The following is a 16,231-nucleotide window of genomic DNA, read 5'->3' on the forward strand; positions in this document are numbered from 1 at the left end:
CAAGGTGGCCAATTCTCTCTTCCCAGTTCTCAGAACCAGTCCTTCCCTTGTCCTTTTCCTCTGGGCCTAGGGACAGTGACAGTTCTGCCCCTCCACAAGCCCTGGGTACCTGCACCATCCCCTGTGTTTTCCTACAGCTCCTCCATTTCTTTGTAAATCAATCCCACTTGAATTATCCTAGTTTGAGTGTGCCAGTTGTTCTCTTACACAATCTTTAAACCTATGTCTTTTTGTATGTCTTTAATTATATTCTTCAAGTAAATTCCTACATGGAGAATTTGCTGGGACATTGCATATACCTGTTTTTGTTGTGTGTGTGTGTGTGTCTGCAAAAACTTTATTGTTTCCATTTGGTCCACAGCTTGGGAGAGAGCTCCAGGGTGGTTAAAAATCTGCCTAGTGGCTTCAGGGAGAGGCTCTGGCACAAGCCCTGGCACCTGGGGGATGCCTGAGGGGCCTCTCAAAGGTTGCTGGTCTTCAGAGGCTCCTAGTTGTGCTTGAAGGTGAGCCTTCGGAAGAGATCTTCATCCAGCCCAGCCTAGAGGCAGTCAGCCTGCGGAGGTGAATCAGGTGGTCCCCATCTTCTTGATGTGCTTCACCTTCTCATCTAGGAAGTGGTTTTTCAGGAAGTCACAAAGATGGGGGTCTGCGTGGGCAGAATCCAAGATATGCAGATCCAAAAGGACCTAGTTCAGGTTCTTCTCCAGAACCAGGGCAGCTTCCATGCCATCCAGGGTTTTACCCTACTCATCTTTGGACAGTTTCTGTACCTTCTGGAAGAGAGGACATGGTTGCCATGCTGGTTTGGCATCTTCAAGAGAAGTTCAGTGCCCTCAACCCTTCTCAGCCAACCCGAGGACAAAGGGGCCCACGCCCTCCAGAGCCACATCACGGTGCTCAAAAAAGAAGCCCAGAGAGAGGTAGGTGTAGGAGGTATTCAGATGCATGTTGACCAGGCAGCTGACAGTGGCCTCCACCTGGATGGAATAATTCTGATGAATCTTGGAGTTCATGGTTGATCTGTAATAAAGAGCTAAGCTCAAAATAGGATGTTGGCTGGTTCTGGAGGTAGAGGGTGGCTAAGAAGATGGCTCTGATAAGGTTCTGACTGGAAAAAAAGGTTGGTTGGTGGTCGGGGGCTGGTAGAAGAGGCATCCCTGGGTTTGTTCCATCCAAACACCGTTGAAGCAAGAGACAGATCAGCAGGACCACTGGGCATACTGCCTGAGTAAACCTATTTTTAAGATGTGTGGAACATGTTTTGGAGTTCATTTTAAGTGGAATGTTAATACTCTTGGTGATGTAGAGAGTCACCCTCTAAAAAATATATAATCTAAACTCTGGATCCAACCAGATAAGAATATACGTAAAGAATTAATAAGGATAAATAACGTTGGCAAGGAATATAGCCCATCATTTACCCTGGTCCCTGAGAAGTTCTAGAGACCCCAAATCTTAGTAAACCCATTTTGTGAAGGAGCATTACTAGGATCCAGCTAGAAGGTGAACTAAAGTAAGATAATCCAATCAGTTGATGTTGGTTTATTAAATAGAATAAATAAGCCTTCCACATGTTGTTATCTGGGCTTCTGAGATCTCATTCATCAAATTTCTAACACAGCCCAGATTTGTATTCATGTTTCAATTTGAGGCCCAATTCTCATGATGATGATTTCTTATACCTGAGCTTTTCCAAGGTAAACAATTTAAAACAGGTGTGGCAGATATGACTGTTTTACAAACTCAGGAAGCACAAGAAATATTGCACCTTCTACAGGATGAACCATATGAAACTGATGTGTTTTAGGTTAAAAATTATCAAATATCAGCAATTTCATATGCTTTACCCTAATACTTTTCTCTAAATCAATTTAATTCTATTTTGCACCTTCAGCTTGCCATATTGGCTAAAAAGATAACCTTAGCAGTTTGCAGGGTTCCTTTATACCTCCCTCTTTATCTGCTCCTGTCCTCTCTCCAACCTCCTCTCCTGCTTGAGAATATTTCAGAGTTTCTGGGTGAATGCGGAAGTGGGGAGAGGGGAAGAGTATCTGTTCGAGTAGATGCCCTTCTCTGTGTGCCTAGGCTATTCTTGGAGCATGGGAATCAAAAGAAGCTACCTAGGGATTTGTCTTCCTAGGCACGCTGGTCAGCAGTTTCTTCTCTGAGGTCTTATTGTTTCCATAGTTGCACAGCTGTGAGTACAAAGGGGTTTCTAGACGACCATGCCAAGGCTTGCCACAAAGGAAATGGATCACTGTCCACAGTACCTAGAACATCATAGGTACTCAGTACATATTGATTGAAGGAATAAATAAATGATCTGAAGTTGTCAACGTAAGCATACTAAGCAGAGTGAGCAGAAAAATAGCAATAACAAACACACAAGACTCTTACAGTGATAGGCATTGTTCTAACTGCTTTATATAATTAACTTATTCAGTTCTTGCAATGACCCTAAGACTTAGGTAACAGCAGAACTAAAGGATCTTCTCAAGCTTGTGGCAGCCCAAGCATGGAATCAAGGATGCTTTTCTAACTTTGTAGACAAGGAGATAGGTCTTCAGTGTGCTAGGTATTTCATTTAGCTTCAACAGAGATTTTTGCCAGTGACATTTATCTATGATAGTTAAGATCACTAACAAATCCCAGGCAACATTCTGGCTTGCAGCAGCCCACTGGCATCCCCGTCTGGCACACTTTGCAGGACTGGTCATGTGAGAGAGATAGCTAACAGCGACAATTGCTAGGTGATGAATGGCTAGAAGTAGGGCAGCTTGAAGCATGACAGGGACAAGGAATGCAATCAGGAAATGCTGACCTGGAACTTGGAGTGGGTTAAGTTGAGCTGTGATGGACGGAAGGCAGCAGCTGCACGTACAGCATGTTGGCACACACAAGTCTGAGAAGCACTGCTTAATTTGAATTGAAACGGGCGGCTTGAGAGGCAAACAATGACTAGAGCCACAAACCAAAATACAAACCTTTCACTAATCTTTCCAACCATACCCACACTCTTGGGTAGTATTGTTGTTTAGCATCATTCTTCAATCTGATAAAGATAAACAAACAGATAAACAAACAAAAAAACCAAAAACATGATACAAGGCTATGGGCCCCGGGGCCATGCATTATGAGACTTCTGAAGGGGAAACAGGCAGAAGAGGCTCTGAACTGAGATCTAATGGGCACATTGGAGCTGATCTCCAAACAAAGGTTTCTGTTTAATTTTAGGAATGGCAGTTCTAGAATGCTCTGATGTGCTTGTGTGCACAAGAGAAAAATATGGTTGGTTCCCCTTTTTTCACATCTCAAAGTCAAGGACTTCCTCTATTATTTTTCCCCTTCCCCACTGTGGTCATACTTCTTGTATCTTAGCCCAGGTCAGAGATCTGGGGCCACTGGGTGCCAGGAGACTCCACCCAGTAGCAACAGGACCCTGACCAGTCAGTGTTATGTTGGGTCCATGTTGTGTGGGCTCCACGTTGTTCTGGATGCACTTGCACCACTTACAAGAAGATACTTCATGTGTCCGTGACTATTGAGGCCTTGAATGAGACTTAAAGTGGATGTTTAAAAATTAACTCTCTTTTAGGTACCTTGGTGGCTCAATTGGTTAAGTGTTTGACTCTTGATCTTGGCTCAGGTCATGATCTCAATGGTTTGTGAGATTGAGCCCTGGGTTGGGCTCTGCACTGACAGTGTGGAGCCTGGTTGGGATTCTCTTTCTTCCTCTTTCTCTGCTCCTCCCCTGCTCATGTACTCTCTCTCTCAAAAAATGAAACAAAACAAAAACGTAAAAAAAAAAAAAATTAACCCGCTTTTAGACACATGATTTGCAAATATTTCCTCCTATTCTGTAGGTTGTCTCTTCAGTCTGTTGATTGCTTCCTTTGCTGTACAGAAACTTTTCAGTTTGATGTAGTCTGACTTCTTTACTTCTGCTTTTGTTGCCTGTGTTTTTGGTATGATACCAAGAAATCATTACCAAGACCAATGTCAAGGAGCTTTTCCTCTATACTTTTTTGGAGAAGTTTTACAGTTTTAGGTCTTAAATTTAAGTCTTTAACCCATTTTGAGTTGAACTTTGTGTATGCTGTAAGGTAGGGGTCCAATTTCATTTCTTTTTTTTTTTTTTTTGCATGTGGATATCCAATTTTCCTAACACTATTTATTGAAGAGATTGTCTTTTCTCTATTGTGTATTCTTTGCACTCTTGTCAAAAATCAATTGACTATAAATGTGTGGGTTTGTCTCTGTGTGGGAATGTCTCTATTCCATTCCATTGGTCTATCTATCTGTCTATACCAATACTATATTGCTTTATTACTGTAGCTTTCTAATATATTTTGAAATCAGAAAGTGTTAGTATCTTCATCTTTGTTCGTCTTTATCAAGATTGCTTTAGCTATTTTGGGTCTTTTGTGGTTCCCTATGAATTTTAGGATTGTTTTCTGTATTTCAGTAAAAAATATCATTGAAATTTTGATGGGGATAGCATTGACTCTGTACATCTCTTTGGGTAGTACAAACATTTTTAAAATATGAAGGCTTCTGACCATACAACTCAACAGCAGAAAAAAACCCACAAATAATCTAATTTGAAAATGCACAGTGGTGCCTGGGTGGCTCAGTGGTTAAGCATCCGACTTCGGCTCAGGTCATGATCTCACAGTTTGTGGGTTCGAGCCTCGCGTCGGGCTCTGTACTGACAGCTCAGAGCCTGGAGCCTGCTTCAGATTCTGTGACTCCCTGTCTCTCTGCCCCTCTCCCTCTCACAATCTGTCTCTTTCTCTCTTAAAAATAAACAAACATTAAAAAAAATGCACAAAGGACTTAGACATTTCTCCAAAGAAGATATACAAATGGCCAACAGGTATATGAAAAGATGCTTTGGGTGCCTGGGTGACTCAGTTGGTAGAGCATTTGACTCTTGACCTCAGGGTCGTGAGTTCAAGCCCCATGTTGTGAGTAGAACTTACTTAAAAGAAGTATGCTTAACATTGTTAGTTATTAGTAAAATGCAAATCAAAACTACAAGGAGATACCACTTCACACCCAGTAGAATAGCTATAATAAAATAGTATCTCTGCCTTTTTCTTTTAGAGTTGTAGGAGTTCTTTACCTATCCCAGATACAAGTACTTTGTTGGATATGTGTACTGCAAATTTTTTCCCAGCTCTACCCTGCATTTCACTCTTACTAAAATAAGTTCTTAATTTTAATTAAGCATACTTTTTGTTCTTTTGTTTTATGCTTACGCTTTTTTCTACATCAAGATTATGAAGATATTCTCCTATGTTTTCTTCTAAAAGCATTATTTTACTTTTCATAGTTAAGGCTACAATCTATTTCAAATTAATTTTTGTGTGTCTAATGTGAAACAGGCATCACGTTTTCCTTGTCCAATTGATCCACTACTGTTTACTGAAAGGACAGAATGCATAAAACTTAAACTATGGATATTATGTGAGGGATGGAAGGCAGTGGTATTCCAACATGAGAGATTGGAAGGCAGTGCCACAAAGAACAATACATGTAGCAGGAGGGAGTAAATAGGTCTGTTTGAGGTGGATATCTAACTTTAACATCCATAGTATTACCTATTAAAAATATTGATTCCTGGGTATGCCCCGACTCCTGCCCCTCTCCCCATTCAGATCAGGAGGTCTGATGTAGATCACAAGTAATTTGTGAACTGCACTCTGAGAAATGCTGGTAAAGATATGCAGGGTGCTGTATGTCTCTTTTCCAGATCATGCTGATATAATTACTTTATAAACTTTGTGGACTCGTGTCAATTTATAATACATTCCATTATACAGAAGTCAGACTCACAAATCTCTCTTTTTTTTTTAACATTTATTCATTTTTGAGAGACAGAGAGAGACAGGGAATGAGTGGGGAAGGGGCAGAGAGAGGGAGACACAGAATCTGAAACAGGCTCCAGGCTCTGAGCTGTCAGCACAGAGCCCACCTGATGCGGGGCTCGAACTCACGAACTGCAAGATCATGAGCTGAGCTGAAGTCAGATGCTCAGCCAACTGAGCCACCCAGGCGCCCCCACAAATCTCTTTAAGGTAAGCTTTCATCTACATTGGACTCCCTGTAAACCTGCCGTGAGACAATGGCCTTAGATTCTTAGAAGCCCCGTTGTCGAAACAGAGAAAGTCTGCAGAATACACTCTAAAATCCTTAGAAGTCCTTCTGTCTGTCTGCAAGGATCTATGAGGCACCACCTTAAAGTTCCCTGACTTTTAAAGGATCTTATAGCTCTAATCTAGATTTGGTTTCTGCTTTGGAGCCCTTTGAGAATTGTTTGCCGCTTACAGTACAATCCCACAACTTGATGAGACAAGATTAACTACAGGATTTATGAGAAGAAACCAGAAAAAAAGTTGGGAGATCATTCAAATCTGATGCTGTTGTGTAATGCATCAGCTGTTGATTTAAACTCTTCTTAATAAAAACATTTTTTTTCTTTCAGAGATATCTGTTATTTCTCTTTCCCCAATATTAAATAACTTCTGACAAAAGTATTTATAGAACTTCTTCGTGGGGTATTAATGCTTGGATCGGGGCTTTTTGCTCATCTTGACATTGCATCCTCTACTGTCAGGCTAGGAGCTGAAAGGAGTTTAGTAATGTTGACCCCCTACTCTTGTAATCTTGGTTTCTTTTCAATCTCCTGGACCAGTGGGAGTTCATATATCCCATAATAGTCCCAATGCACTCAACAGGAGGAAATAAAGTCATAAAAGAATGAATTTTAAAGTCAAAGGAGGAAAAAAATGGTTTAAAAAATCTTTCTTTGTCTTTTAGCTGACAATAGAAATCTTTTTCTCCTGGCAATTTCCCAGCAGGTGGACGCTGATAAGCCCTGGCATGAGTTTTGAAGCATGGTAAATATTTCTTGGTTGGTGTGTAAATTCACAGTCATTGTTTCTGCAAATTCTGCTCTTCCTTATTGTTGTCATCGGAAAGTTAGAACTGATTCATAAGAACATAATACAAAACTAACAATCTACCCTGTTATTTGGTTGAGAGTGGCACCAAGGGAGATTTTGTGGGAAGGTATTGTTTTACCTTAGTTGTTGCTGACTTGAAATGAAATAAATCTTAATCTTGAGTTCTTCTCTGTGATTGGTGCCATAAACCATGTCCATCTGCAAACTGATCTTTTGACAATCACTGATGTCATTACCCAGACACAATAGAAAATGAGACTGATGTTCAATATTTACAAGACCAGCGTCCCTCATCAACAAGCCCTCATTGAGTAGTGATTTTTGATGAGATGCTAACAAACACTGAGCTTTTTCTCGTTTTTGAAAGTGAGGGCTCACAATCATTATACAGGCAAAAAATAAATTACTCACTGGATTAAATGTACAAGTTGTAATTTTTTGTCAGTTAAGGAAATGAATGCTTAATGAGCATGACAAATCATAAACTGAAACAAAAATAAAGAAGTTTAAATAACAGAGCACTGTAAGTGAACATGAAATGTTGGGTTTGGATGAGATGATTTCTATGGTTTCTTTCATACCTTTTTTTTAAAAATGTGTATTTATTTTTGTGAGAGAGAAAGGCAGAGACAGAATGTGAGGGGGAGGGGCAGAGAGAGAAGGAGACAGAATCTGAAGCAAGCTCCAGGCTCGGAGCTGTCAGCACAGAGCCTGATACAGGGCTTGAACTCATGAACCATGAGACCATGACCTGAACTAAAGTCTATGCTTTCCATAGCGCTGGAAAAATTAGATTAATGAGAATTCACAAAAAGGATAATGATCGAAGTATTACATCCATGCCCTAGAAAATATGGGAAAATATGAGTGAAGAGCAAACCTAAGCTGAAACGTGTGACTTCCAGGGCCTTCTCTTCAACTTGCCAAAGAAGCATCACTCTTTCCTCAAAGGCATGTAAGTCACTGAAGATAATTGTGAGAAGTGAGTGAAAGTAGGGACAAGCCAATGTAACAACAAACATTTCTCTCTGGGATACTCAATAAGTCTGGCTGTCATCAAGGATATATTTTGGGAGGGTAATGATGGATTTAGCCTGATATAAACAAGATCCACTCTAAAGCAATTTTACTGAATGCCTTCAGTGTCTCAGGGAAGTTAGTTGGGTAACCAACTGCCCCAGTTTGCCTAAGACTGAGGGTTTTTCTGGGATGTGAGACTTTGAGTGATAAAATTGGGAAAACTTCAAGCTAATTTGTAAAAGTTGGCCACTGTAGTTATGAGAGAACTAAGCTGAGGCCAGATCCCCTGGGTGCAGATCCATCACCCCGTCAGTAAAGTACATCCCACCTCTTATTCAGTAGCTTGTGAAAACACAAAATCGCCAGATGGAAGCCTCAACTTTAAGTTCAAACTGAACTATGTCCTATAACTTGGTAGAAGCCTTCCTCCTTTGTGAGTTAAGACCTCCAGACCTGAAGAGATCAGAAGCAAAACTTTGTTAAGTAAATGATTAGGAATAATAACAAGAAAGGCTACCCTCACTTCTTCCCCTTGGTTTCTACACCTATATACTCTGTGGAGTAAAGAAAGGAGCCATAAATATTGTAGTTGATTCAGAATATATATTGTATCTCTTAGAAGAAGGACCCTAATGTTGCAAGGCATTGTCTCTCATTTGTCACCAAAACAGGGTCTTTGATAGGCATTCCAATCATTCTATAATGTCAGCTTCTTCTGACAAATCCCTTGGGTCTTAGCCCATTGCCTCATTCTTTTTGCTGTGAAATGATTTCTTTTGTCAGAACAATGTTGTCTGGGATTCAGTGACAGTGAATAGGAATTCGGTAAGTACATAGATGGTGGTGATGGCAGAAGCATTACCTACAGGGAAGGCACATCCCTGTCTAGAATGAGTGTCTATTCCAGTGAGGACTAGTCACTGCTCCTTTGATGATGGAAGGTGTTCAATAGAATCACCTATTGGTGGCTGCTATTCTATCCATGGTATGGTGCTGTGTACCAGGGTTCAGTGTAGGTTTCTGCCAGTTGGTAGGCTGGGCACTTAGCAGTGGTAGTAGCTAGATTATTCTTGGTGAAAAGTCCACATGCTTGGACCCCTGCATAACCTCCATCCTTGCTTATCATGGCCATTTTATTCATGAGCTCATTTAAACAAATTTCAGGCTAGCTGAGGAAAGAGGTTGGTATACCCATAGTGGCTCATCTTGCTTGCCTGATTATAGAGGACTATAATCTTATGCCCTACATGAGCATTCACATGGAAAAGAAATATCCCTATATTCTATGTCTATTATTAAGTGGATATATCCTCATGCCTCTTTCCTAAACCTCCTTGTTATCAGTTCTTCAGTCTTGTATCTTCTAGGTCACTAACCTCCAGCCCTTGAACCTGTGTAGCCCTAAATATATAATCATCTCTCCTTCCAGGCAAAGTGCACACCAGATATGTGGCTTGACTTTCTGCCCACTGGGAAGATTTATCCTCCCTATCATCCTTCACAGCCACCCCTGAATGGGGTTATGATTCTGTAGCAGTTGACTTTCGGCCAGTGCCCACATATTGTGTGGCTGCATCTCTGAACAAGGCTCAATTTTTTGCTTCCTTGATCAAGCAGAATTTCGTATGAGACCATAGGTGTGAGTGAAGGAGAGATGGTACTAGAGGAGATAGCATATTTATGTAACTCATTTGTGCTTTCAGTGTCTGCTCAAGCTAGGTCTTGTATAAACCATATCTTTTTGGTAATGAGCACCCTTTCCCACATCTAAATTTATGGGTTGACCTAAGAGTTATCCAATTCATAATGGGCAGCTCAGGTCATCTTGTCACTTGGTGTTTCATGGACGGGTACTTGAACTCAATTAGGGCACAGTGGCATTCAGTATATACCAAAACCTGGAAGTCTGCACTATGATTCTTCTATTGAGACTTGCCAGAGGCTATATGTAGTATTCTCGTCCTATACCAATACCTCCATCATTATTGGATCTGCTGGGACATAAGGCTCAATTGGTGATAGAGTACAAAAGTCCTGGACAGAGTTATTTTTTGTTCTGGGCCCCACTCAAAGTTAGGAATCTAAATTATTCACTAAATTAGTTAGAGCGACTGACCCAAATGTGGTGTTCTGGGCCCCACTCAAAGTTAGGAATCTAAATTATTCACTAAATTAGTTAGAGTGACTGACACCAAATGTGGTGTATATTGCTTTCAGAGTCCAAAGATACCCACAATGGTTACTTTTAGGTGTCAACTTGATTAAGCCACAGTATTCAGATATTTGGTCAGACATTATTCTAGATTATTCTGTAAAGGAGTTTTTAGGTGGAATTCACATTTAAATCAGCAGATTTTGGGTAAAGTTGATTATCCTCCATAACGTGGGTGAGCCTACCTATTCAGTTGAAGGTCTGAATAGAGTAAGCCTGACCCTTCTGGAAGGAAAGGAATTCTGCCAGTACTCTGCCTTGGGACTTGAACTGAAACACTGACTCTTCTCTGAGTCTTCATCCTGCCTGCCCACCTATAAGATTTTGGACTTACCAGTTTCCACAATCACATGAGTTAAAGAATCACCCATTCTTTTTTTTTTTTTTTTAAGTTTATTTATTTATTTTGAGAGAGAGAGAACACAAGTGAGAAAGGGGAAGAGAGAGAGAGAGAGAGAGAAAGAAAGAAAGAAAGAAAGAAAGAAAGAAAGAAAGAAAGAAAGAAAGAAAAAGAAAGAAAGAAAGGAAGGAAGAAAGAATCCCAAGCAGGCTCTGAACCACCAGCATGGAGCCTGACACAGGGCTCAAACCCACGAGCCATGAGATCATGACCTGAGCTGAAGTCGGATGCTTAACCAACTGAGCCACCCAGGCACCCCATGAATCATCAATCCTTAAAATAAATCTCTCTCTCTCTCTCTCTAAATATATGTTACAACCTATTGGCTCTATTTCTCGAGAATGCTGACTGGTACAGATGCCTCTTACTTAGTGGTTGCAAAATACACCAACTTGGCCCTTGTTTGGGAATGCAGATTATAAGATGAAGGAGGAACTGCAAAGTGAGAAAATAAAGGGACAAGGCTGGAACCCCATGGGACAGCAACACAAAAGCAATAGAGAAGATAAACTCAAAAAGGGGCTGAGAAGGAGTTTGAGGCTATCGAGAAGGAAAAGAGGAGGAAGGAGAGGCATGTGGGTAAGGTCATTGAAGTCAAGAAAAGAGAAGCATTTCCAGAATTGATCAGTGAATTAACAGTGGAGAGTTCATTGGTGACTTTGATGAGAAATGTTTCAGAACCCAGTTTGTGGTTGCAGGAGCAGGTTACTGTAGTATGAGGAATAAGTGAAGGGGTAGTGAGAATACAGTCAATACAGTTAAGTTGCCTCTTAACTAACCAACCAACCAACCAACCAACCAACTAACCAACCAGAAACCTGGCTTTGTAAAGGATGGGGTAGATGGGGTGGTCTGGAGTCTGAACTCCCCTTCCTCCTCCATTTGAGTGGAGAAAGCCCTGAATGCATGAATGGCTGACAGAGAGGGAAAGGTTGAAGATACAGACAGAAAGCATATTGCTGATTGAGTGAGGCCTCTGAGAAGGCTGGGAGGGCTGACATCTAGAGCTCTGTGTCATGAGAGTCGGCATCCAGAGGAATTATTCTACAGCCTTCACAGAATTATGATTTGTAATGGAGCTTGCAATCTGTTTACCTTGTCTCATAAATGTAAAATTTCCAAAACAATATTTGGAAGTACCAAAAGGTGGCTTTTAAGAATTGTTGACTCGGATAAAAGGACATTGGTAAATTGGAGACGTGGTCAGAAATAAATGGAACAAAGCTGGCGAAGGTTAATTATAGAGCTGTCATACCATGGGAGGAAAAATACTGGGTAAGGACTGGCTGGGATCTACGAGTTATTACGAGAAGCTGAATATGAGCCAGCAAAGAGAAGTGTGGTTTAAAAAGCATTCTGGAAGACAAAACTTAAAAAAAAAAAGTTTGTTTCTTTATTTTGAGAGAGAGAGAGAGAGAGAAAGAGAAAGAAACAGAGAGTGCAAGCAGGGGAGGGGCAGAAAGAGAGGGAGAGAGAGAATCTCAAGCAGGCTCCACGTTCAGCATGGAACCTACTCAGGGCTCGATCTCATGACCTCAAGATCACCACCTGAGCTGATATCAAGAGTCTGACACTTAACCAACTGGGCCACCCAGGGGCCCCTGGAGAAAATCTTTTAAATGCACATTTTATATTTAAACATCTAATGTGAAGTTGTGCATGTTGTAAATATTGCTGATTTGGTTTAATTTGTTGCTTCTGGTCTGACCTCACTAGGTTATACTCTTAAGAATTATTTGGGTAAAAGTGGTGATGGTTTATGTTGAAATATCCAATATCTAATGTTCTCTTGCCTGACTCCTTAGCCCATGGTTCATCTATGCAACATGGCTGGTTAGGGTGAAGCTTGTAGGCAGTGGTGGTTAAATGGAGTTTTGTTTTTTCTTATGCGACACTAAGCAGCCTGCATGTGGCCCACATTTTTTATTTAGGTTTTACTGAATAGCTGATACTAATTAACAGATCTAAGCTATTCAGCAAATGACACCAGTCATGTGAAGACTAAAGAATAATGAATCCATCTTCTACCCTGAGCATTATTTAGGTCTCTTATTAGTAAAAGTGTAGCTTCCACTATTAAAGAGTGTCATGAAAATGTTAAGAGAGGACCCCAAAGATGAGGTGGGAACTGGAAAGTAAGACCAGATAATAACTATTTTAGAGAAAGGAGAAGAATGTGAGGGGGGATTTTTATAAACTCTTCAAGTACTTACAAAGAAATGTGACCATCACAGCAGATACAAGAAAAGGTTTAAAACCACACTGATTTTTGTCCTCACATTTTTGTTTTCTGAAAATTTTCTAGAAGAACCATATGTTTCTTTTGGATTTTTTTTCTTCAGTATTTTACCGGGGAAAAATTTCAAACACACAGAAAAGTTGGAAAACAGTGCAATATACACCTGCACGCCTACGTCTTAGACTCAACAGTTGTTGACATTTTTCCATATTTCCTTTATCCTTGTATAGTTTTGTGGAATCATTTGAAAATATGTGATAGACATTATGATTTTTACTCCTACATACTTCAACAGGTGTTTCTGAAAAAGAAAGGGATTAGACAGAGTTGTGTATTGCAATTCCATATATTATTACACCCAAGAAAATTAACAGTGGTCCTCTAATATTATCCAATACTCAGTCCATTTTCAGATAGCCCAAATTTGTATCCCAAATAACTTTCATAACATTTTTTTTGATGATGGTCCAATCAAGTTTAAGTTATCATATTTCTTTGTTTGTCTCTTTAATATGTAGCAGTCTTGCCAGCTTCTTGAGTTAAGGTCAGAAAAAATAGATGCTAAAAACAGGATGTTTTATAAAAATTTTGCATATGTTACTTCATTTGGTATTTATAGTCATAATTATGATTAAAATGTGAACAGATTTTTAAAAATGGAAGAAAATTTAAAATGTTATCTCTGTATTTAAGTCTATTAGGTAATAATATTTTTTGCTTCCATTTATTTATTTATTTATTTATTTATATTTGCCAAGTGTGTTTTTAACAATGAATGTGCAATTAAAAATGTGTCCAATGGAACTAGAGTGTATTATGCTAAGAGAAATAAGTCAGTCAGATAAAGACAAATATCATGTGATCTCATTCCTTTGTGGAATTTAAGAAACAAAACAGATGAACATAGAGAAAGAGAAGGGAAAATAAGATAAAAACAGAGAGGTAGGCAAACCATAAGAAATTCTTAAATACAGAGAATAGACTGAAGGTTGCTAGACGGAGGAGGGAGGGAGATGGGCTAGATGGATGATGGGTATTAAGGGGGACACTTGTGATGAGCATTGGGTGTTTTTTTTAATTTTAATTTTTTTAATTTTAATTTTTGTTTATTTATTTATTTATTCATTTATTCATTCATTTTAAATATGAAATTTATTGTCAAATTGGTTTCCATACAACACCCAGTGCTCATCCCAACAGGTGCCCTCCTCAACACCCCTCACCCACCCTCCACTCCCTCCCACCCCCCATCAACCCTCAGTTTCTTCTCAGTTTTTAAGAGTCTCTTATGTTTTGGCTCCCTCCCTCTCTAACCTCTTTTTTTTTTTCCTTCCCCTCCCCCATGGTCTTCTGTTAAGTTTCTCAGGATCCACATAGGAGTGAAAACATATGGTATCTGTCTTTCTCTGTATGTGTATACTCTGTATATGTCTTTCTCTCTTATTTCACTTAGCATCACACTCTCCAGTTCCATCCACGTTGTTACAAAAGGCCATATTTCATTCTTTCTCATTGCCATGTAGTATTCCATGGTATATATAAACCACAATTTCTTTATCCATTCATCAGTTGATGGACATTTGGGCTCTTCCCATAATTTGGCTATTGTTGAAAGTGCTGCTATAAACATTGGGGTACAAGTGCCCCTATGCATCCATACTCCTGTATCCCTTGGGTAAATTCCTAGTGGTGCTATTGCTGGGTCATAGGGTAGATCTATTTTTAATTTTTTGAGGAACCTCCACACTGTTTTCCAAAGCGGCTGCACCAGTTTGCATTCCCACCAACAGTGCAAGAGGGTTCCTGTTTCTCCACATCCTCTCCAGCATCTATAGTCTCCTGATTTGTTCATTTTAGCCACTCTGACTGGCGTGAGGTGGTATTTCAGTGTGGTCTTGATTTGTATTTCCCTGGTGAGGAATGACGTTGAGCATCTTTTCATGTGCCTGTTGGCCATCTGGATGTCTTCTTTAGAGAAGTGTCTATTCATGTTTTCTGCCCATTTTTTCGCTGGATTATTTATTTTTCGGGTGTGGAGTTTGGTGAGTTCTTTATAGATTTTGGATACGAACATGTTATCTGATATGTCATTTGCAAATATCTTTTTCATTCTGTTGGTTGCCTTTTAGTTTTGTTGATTGTTTCCTTTGCAGTGCAGAAGCTTTTTATCTTGATGAGGTCCCAATAATTCATTTTTGCTTTTAATTCCCTTGCCTTTGGGGCATTGGATGTTACATGTAAGTAGTGAATCACTAAGTTCTACTCCTGAAACCAATACTATACTATATGTTAACTAACTTGAATTTAACTAAAATCTTAGAAAGAAAAAAAACATGTGTCCAAGGTTGGGGTTAGACTAACAGAAGGATTACACAGCAGTGAAGGCAACACTAAACATTTAAACACTGAAGTAGCTGTTTGAGGAGACTGTTGAGTTAGATGTAATGTTTTTAGAGATAAGAATGATTCCTACCTATCTGGTATGGGTAGGAGTATTTCACCTGAGGTGACAGGAGAGATATTAACTCCCTTTTTTTTTATGCTGTATAAGCAGTTTATAAACTAGCCTGTTGGCATGTTGGCAGTAGAGTGGAAGAAGCTTGGATTTGGGAGTTTCAGACTCAGCTCTGCCACTTATTAGCCATTTGGCCTAAACAAATTACTTGACTCTCTGAGCCTGCTTTCTCAACTAAAAAATGGGCACAATTACATCTCACTCGACTGTTGTTAGAATTAGCAATTATAAGCAGTGTATGAAAAGTAGCTGATATCATAGTTATAATTCAGATGTAATTTAGTTTAAACAACACCTTATTTAATATTTATAATGAGTAAGAAACTGTCATAAGGTGGTTAGTCTATAATAATATGTTATATACCATTTTCTAGTTTCAAATTAAAAAAATTTTTTTAACATTTATTTATTTTTGAGAGGCAGAGAGAGGCAGAGCATGAGCAGGGGAGGGGAAGAGAGAGAGGGAGACACAGAATCTGAAGCAGGCTCCAGGTTCTGAGCTGTTTGTTAGCACAGAGCCTGATGCAGGGCTCAAACCCACCAACTGTGAGACCATGACCTGAGCTGAAGTTGGACACTCAACCGACTGAGCCACCCAGGCGCCCCATAGTTTCAAAATTTTTAAAAATACATGATCTCAGGGCACCTGGCTGGCTCAGTCAGTAGGGCATGCAACCCTTGATCTCAGGGCTTGTGAGTTCAAGCCCCATGTTGGGTGTAGGATTACCTTAAAAAAATACATGATCTCATTTGGTTCTCACACTAACCCTTAGAGCTAAGTACTTGTATCATCTGCTAATCAGGGAGGAAACTAAAACTCTGAGAAGTGAAATGACTTGTCCAAAGTCACTCAGCTAAGAAGGAGCACAGTAAGGTT

The 16,231-nt window shown here is 39.8% G+C and overlaps 1 pseudogene; it reads right to left on the minus strand.

Moving 5' to 3' along the window:
- Positions 1-487: 487 nt before the first annotated feature.
- Positions 488-1,013, minus strand: LOC122239271 (annotated as a pseudogene).
- Between the last annotated feature and the right edge of the window lie 15,218 nt (positions 1,014-16,231).

The sequence above is a fragment of the Panthera tigris genome, chromosome B3 (assembly GCF_018350195.1).
Source record: "Panthera tigris isolate Pti1 chromosome B3, P.tigris_Pti1_mat1.1, whole genome shotgun sequence".
In the NCBI taxonomy this organism is placed as follows: Eukaryota; Metazoa; Chordata; class Mammalia; order Carnivora; family Felidae; genus Panthera; species Panthera tigris.